The sequence below is a fragment of the Fukomys damarensis genome, unplaced genomic scaffold (assembly GCF_012274545.1).
Source record: "Fukomys damarensis isolate Sample0158 unplaced genomic scaffold, DMR_v1.0_HiC HiC_scaffold_19, whole genome shotgun sequence".
Classification (NCBI taxonomy): domain Eukaryota; kingdom Metazoa; phylum Chordata; class Mammalia; order Rodentia; family Bathyergidae; genus Fukomys; species Fukomys damarensis.
Genome location: NW_022900931.1, coordinates 62470157 through 62476618, shown reverse-complemented (window position 1 = coordinate 62476618; position 6462 = coordinate 62470157). Strand labels below are relative to the sequence as shown.

Genomic DNA, 6462 nt, shown 5'->3' with positions numbered 1-6462 from the left:
CCAGCTCTGCGCGCCCAACCCAGCGCCTGCGTGCCACGCAGCGTCTCCCTCCAAGAAATAGGGGGTGCAAAGGCTTGGACTTGGATGTGGCCCCACGTGGCCCCGCCTTGGCCTCCTCCCTGAACCCCCTGCCTGCGCTGGCCCAGGGGAAACAACCAGATCTGGATGGGACTTGGCATTGGTTCACCCCCTTATTGGGTACCTTCCCCTGGAACAAACCCAGCCGGGGACGCACCTGACAGCCTCTCGGACCCCCAACTGCTCCGCATCCCCACAGTGCCCACCTCCCACCCGAACCCGAGACCTACACGCCATGGACAGCAGGAGTGCTGTGCTGTCCCCTCATCATCGTGTTACCCTGCTCCCTGTACCTGATCATTGCTACCTTTCTTACACCACTTCTGATACCCCGCGGTCAGAGGACTCCCTCCTGTAGCTGATTCTGTGGGTCCTGTTGTCCCTGTGTGGCTTCTCAGGTTGCTCGAGCTGAGCATCTCCAACCTGTTGGAGGGGAGAAGGGGAGGATTCTTGTGCCCCTTCTCTCAATCCTCCTGCCCTTCCTGAGATCCCAAGAGGGCTATCCCAGCAGAACCCCCACCTCTCAGGTGGTAGCACAACCCAGTGACTGGCCCTGCAGGGTCTTGTGTGCGGTGTCCCCCCTGCCTCCGTGAGGGAGATTGACCCCAGCTGGGCCTCATCCACCGTCTTTCAGCCTCGCCTGTTTCCTTCCCTGTGCCCTGGGCTGGGCACCACCCCCCTCCCTTGCCCACCGTCTTCAGTGGCGTCTCCCGGGCTGGCAGCCTGTGTGTTAGAGCATCACTCCCTCGAGTGTGCACACCCGTCCCTCACACAGGCTGCCCTGACTGTCCCCTCCGGTGGCAGGACCCTCCTGCCTCTGGAGGCCCAGGTCCCCCGTCCCACTGGACTAGGCCAGCAGTTGGTCTCACCCTGCTTTTCATGTCCATGCACTGCTGTGACACATTAACCACCAGTGTGGTGGTGTAGAAGAATAGGAGTTTGTTCTCAGAGCTCTGGAAGCCAAAAGTTCAAATCCAGGAGTCAGGAGGGCCACGCTGCCTTCTACTTCCTGGTGACTCTAGTCCTCAGCTCTGCCTCTGCCTTCGTGTGGCCTTCTGCTCCTCTTCTGCTGCTCATAAAGACAGCTATCCCTGACTTTAAGGCCCACCCGAAATCCAGGACTATCTGACCGTGAGATCCTTAATGACATCCACAAAGACCCTTTTTTTCAAGTAGGGTCACATTCTGTTCCAGAGGTTAGGACTTAGGACTTGGACATTTCTTCTGAGGATCCACCACTCACCCCATTACATTTCTCACCTCAGGAGCATGGGGCTCCTCTACCAACCTCACGGGCTCCAAGGCACTGGGAGTGGGGGATCTGCTGTCCCTATCAGAGCAGCCCCAGGTCGCACCCCAGATGTCAGCATTTGGTGAGGTCACCACCCTGGGCCCATTCTCATGAAGCCGCAGGTGAAGGTGGGCAGGACAGGATTTTTCCTTTGTCCCCCAGCTCCACCAGGGAACTAAGCACTACTGGGACACAAGACCCACCAAAGAGAAAAGCAAGAAGCCAGACTTCTAGGCAGCATCTCCATTCCTTCTAGAAAAGGGGGAGAGGCTGCTGGGTTCCGGTGGGGGTGTCCTTCAAATTGGGAGTGACTCAACAGGGTGAGGTGTGGAGGAAGAAGGCAAGGGACAGATGCCACTGCACAAGGGGGGTGACAGGGACAGCCAGGGAGAGGCTCAGTGCCCGGTTTCCATGGTTACTCTTGGGGGAGGCAGTCCACCCTGGCTCTGGTGTCTCTTTACAACTTTCCTCTACGTAGCGGTAAATTGTCGTTATCACCACGGGTCGGGGGCTCTGAGCTCTGGCTTGGTAGCCTGCGCTGTTCTAAGTGCTTTCATAATGGACACAACAGTAGATCCTGTCACTAGTGAGGAAACTGAGGCAGAGAGGGAAAGTCACCCAGGCAGGGAAGAGGGAGAGGTGGGACATGAAGCTTTGGCCACTGTGACAGGGCTGTGCGGAGTTGGGTTGGGACCCTGTTCTTGAAATGCATGAGGCAAGAGGCCAGAGAGCGCTTCATGGTTCTGGCTTCCTTCCCTTTGCTTATTTTGTGATGTGGCAAGAGGAGGTAGAATAAATTTATAATAAAGCTGGCTGTCTTCAGGTTTATGCGTTATTTTTTTTGATACCAGGGATCGACCTCAGGCCCTCGTGCTTGCAAGGCAGGCAGCAGAACCACTGAGCCAAACCCCGGGCCCCTTTGTTTATATTTTAAAGAGCACTGTTAAGCTCAGAAAAAATGTCCTTCATTTGTCCTGTCATTTGAGAAATTTCATTGAGTTGTTCACCGTGAACAGAGCCCTGTTCTACACCATGCTGGGGTCACAGAGGGGACGGAGACAGACCAGCCCCCAGCCTCATGGGGCTCATGTCCCATTGGTGGGACCAGTGCACAGACATTTCTTTGTCTCCTCCCATGTCCTGGCCGGTCTTGTCACCTGTGTCTGTGTCCCTGCTGGGTGGCACCTGTGCCTGGAAGTGGCCTAGATTGGCTGAGAGCCGCCCTGGGAGAGAATGGGCTTCTAGTAAGCTCCACTAGATCCCCTGGCCACGGGGAGCGGTCAGCAGCCACCGTGTGAATGTGGATCCCATTGTAAGTGGTTTCTCGCTCGTATAAGCATTACACATGTGAGCCAGGCATGATGTGACACAGTATATAAGGAGAGATCTATTTTATATATTATGTAACATGACCGCGTGCGCGCGTGTGTGTATCACGAAATAAAATTCCACTAAATACCCACAGCACAGTCGATTCTATTTTATTTTTATGAGGAGCTCTTTTTGAAAATCTGTCACTGTTCATTGTCAAGATTGTACCAAGAGACTATAATTATAGGAAATTTTCATTAAGATGAGTTTACTGTAATTTGCTTATTTGCAAAAAGTTATTGCTAAGAGAATTTCTCTTACTTTCTTTAGTTGAACTCTCCTGAAAATTAAAACCATGGTTTCCACTCTCCTGAACTAAAGTTCAACCATGATCACCTTGGGAAATCCCCTGTATTTTGATAATCAGAAATACAGACTGAGTGGCACGTGTTCCCGTTTTCTTAGGTCAAAGGGTTCGGCTTCGTTATATTTTACAGGAAGATAGAAGGCTTGCAGTGGCCCTGTGAAGTCTGCAGCTGGGGTTTAGTGATGGCCGTGGTGACACAGTGAGGCCAGCCCGGTTGCCTCCGGTGACTAGAATCACAGTGTCCCTGGTCAGGTAGCCCCCTGACACCCGACAGGGGGTGAAACGCCCTGCTCCGCCCTGCTCTGCGGAGCCCTGTGTCGGGGGTCCCTCCAGCCCCAGAGCTGGTCCTCGATGTGTTGCTTGGCGATAGTGCTAACAGGAAGAATATTCTCTGGGTATCTCAGTGTTCACCGAGTCACGGCGGAGGTGTTTCCCACATTGGCTCAGCTTCATGAATCCTCGCTCGCTTCCTTTCCCATCTTCAGTAGCCGCTGCAGAAGGACGAGCTTCATGGCGATCTTCTCGGGTCTGCGGGTGTCCATCTGCAGCCACGGACAGATCAGCTTCTGAGTGAAAGGCCATTCGGTATTGCTGTCTTCTAAAAGATCACGAAATCCATTTCCTTCAGTGGGACATTCCAGGAGTTTCTGGTTGCTGGCTCCAAAATGGTCAAATCTGTCATCTGTGTCCCATCCAAAGCTACTTTGATCTTTTTCCTGCATGTCATTCATTTCTTGACTTTTATGCTTTAAGGCCTCAGCTGCTTTTGTACAAGACAGAAAATGAGCTTCAACTGCATCCCTGGACAGTGCTGAAGGTGCTTTTCTGGAAAACTCTAAAATGTACTGCGATGTCCCAAGGAATGGCTGAACCAGTGCAAGGCCAAGCAGCACAGCACCAGGGCCAGGCTGGATCGGAGAGGCCTTCATCTTCCAGCCATCTCAAAATGTCTTCTTGTCCCCTAACCCTCTGAAAGGGCATGTTAACTTCGTCAGGTGCCAAAGTCAAATAACTTCGTCTCAGCCAAAGCAAATAGTGTGGTTCAGCTTCTCTTTCAGTTTTCTCATCCTGATACAGAGTGAGGCAAGTTGGAATTCATCCAAACTACACATCTTGGAGAATGTCTTTGTCATCTTTTAAAATGCAATATACCAGCGAGGTGCTACACCTGATCCTGTGGTCCTAGCTATTCTGGAGGCTGAGGCAGGAGGATTGCTGGAGCCTAGAAGTTCAAGGCTAGCCTGACTGGGCAACACAGACCCCTTCTAGAAACAACAGTAACAAAAACACAGGCTAGGGGTGCAGCTCAGCAGATTAATGTGTGCACTAGGCCTGGGTTTGATCCCTAGCCAAAAAAACAAAACAAACCTATGAAAACATAAAACTCAATGTATGTATTATATACATGTGGGTTAATGTACTGAAAGCCAGGGCCTGGGATTTTGCTCAGTGGCACTGCACCTGCCTCGCAAGCTCAAGATCCTGAGTTCGATTCCCAGTACCCGCCCTCTCCCTAAAAAAGGCCAGGTCCTGCCCCGCCTTTGCCAGGTCTGCGGCGCCCTCTAGCTGCTGATGTTTGCACCGACGTGGGGCTGGCAAGATAGGCTGAGCTCCCCTTTTAGAAACGCCTGGTTATATTCCTCAGCTCCTTGATTCCTCCATCAAATGCTGTCCTGGTGTCTACACCGGGACATAGCAGAAGAAGGAAACCAATGGAGGTGGCAGGCCTGGGCCCTGGCCTCAGGGCTCCCTTGGTCCCAACTTGAAAATGCCAGGACAAACTGCTCAGGGGTGCCACCCCCCGGGAGGGCAGATGGGAACCAGGAGACCGTGGAGCTGTTACGTCGAAGATGCCCTCCTCGAAGTGCCGCATCTCTGTGCCTTGGTATTTATTTTGCAATCTCCATAAAAGTCCAGTAACTGGACCCTTGACCCATGGATTTGGTTCCTGAGAGCTGGTTGTAACTCAAGTTGGTTGTAAGTGAGTACAGCTGAGATCTGGACGTTTATGTGGGTACACGCTATTGATAACAAGAGACAGGGCCTTGGATTTAGCTCAGTGGTTCTGCCACCTGCCTCAAAAGCGCAAGGTCCCGAGTTTGATCCCTGGTACTCCCCCCAAAAAAAAGATAACAGACAGATGAATCTTCCACAAACTTAATTAACCCAAGTTGTATGTATGTCAGGCTGGTTGTAACTCGAGGGTCCACTGTATTTTCAAAAAGTTAGTCCCCTCCCTTGAAGAAATCCTGTAGCTCCAAAAGTCACAGTAGCCGCTTATTTACAGGGGATGTTATGTTTCACGTACAACAATTTACATTTTTTAAATTTATTCATGTATGAAAATCTATAGTTTTTGCTTCATTTTTTGAGACAGGGTCTTGCAATGTAGTGCAGGCTGGCCTTGAACTTGTTTGATCCTATCCTCTTCCTTCCTCAGTCCTCTGAGGGCTGGGACTACAGCTATGCACCACCACACCCAGCAAAAGAAAAATCTATTCATATAAAAAATCGATTTATTCAAATACAGTCGTGTCATCTTTTTGTGGAACATCGCCATAACCTGAAGTCCCTGTGACTCCGTTTCCTGTAGAGCCACAGGCCCCGTCTCTCGTGTCCAGCAACAGAGCCCTCTTTAAACGAGCGCTTCTTGTCTGTAGCCTGGTGTGGTGCTTTCGCAGCACAGCCGTCAGTGACTGTGGCCCCTCAATTCTTCACCCGAGTCACGAGCTCCTGCAGACTGGGCTTCCCAAAGCTTCCATGAACTCAGGAGTTAACTGAAGGCTGAAGAGCCGGGAGTGGCGGCCAGGGAGATGACAGTGAGGAGCCACGGAGCTGCGCACAAAAGGGACGAAAGACGGCAGGCACCAAGGTTCAGAAAACACATTTCACAGCAGTACACTGAGTGCGTCCGCTCCAGGGCGCGAGGTGTTGAATTGCAAAGATTCCTGTGAGACACAGCACATCCGCTCAGTACCAAGTGCACACACTGCGCGCTGTGTGTCTGCACTGCGATCGGTCCTCAGCAGCGAGTCTGCAGTTCTGTTCACACAGGTACCTGCCTCTTACCTAAAGGTGCCTGCTGGGGTATTTACGAGGTACATTTAAAGGAAACAATACAGTTACATTTATCATTGGGCTCTTGTACCTTTACATGGTATGTCTTGGTCCTTATTCTTTGTAATGTTTGTTATCATTTACTTTAGGCATCAGTTGTCACTAATGTTCACTTATATGTAATTATATATTAATGCTACTATTGTATAATTCATTATGTCCCTTGTGTGTTGCAACAGATGCACTTAGATATTTCTGTCTGGCTGAAGATCTTAACGGGCTTATTTAGGGGTAGGCCTACATTGTGAGCATCTTTTTTTTTTTTTTTTTTTTTTTTTTTTTTTTTTTGGTTTTTATT

General features: G+C 50.8%; 1 protein-coding gene and 1 pseudogene across 1 annotated transcript in view; one reads left to right on the top strand and one right to left on the bottom strand.

The window, feature by feature from the left end:
• Positions 1 to 6462, top strand: part of Opa3 (outer mitochondrial membrane lipid metabolism regulator OPA3) — a 34412-nt gene that overhangs the window by 20364 nt on the left and 7586 nt on the right. The gene's annotated exons all lie outside the window — the stretch shown is intronic.
• Positions 3497 to 4920, bottom strand: LOC117286865 (annotated as a pseudogene).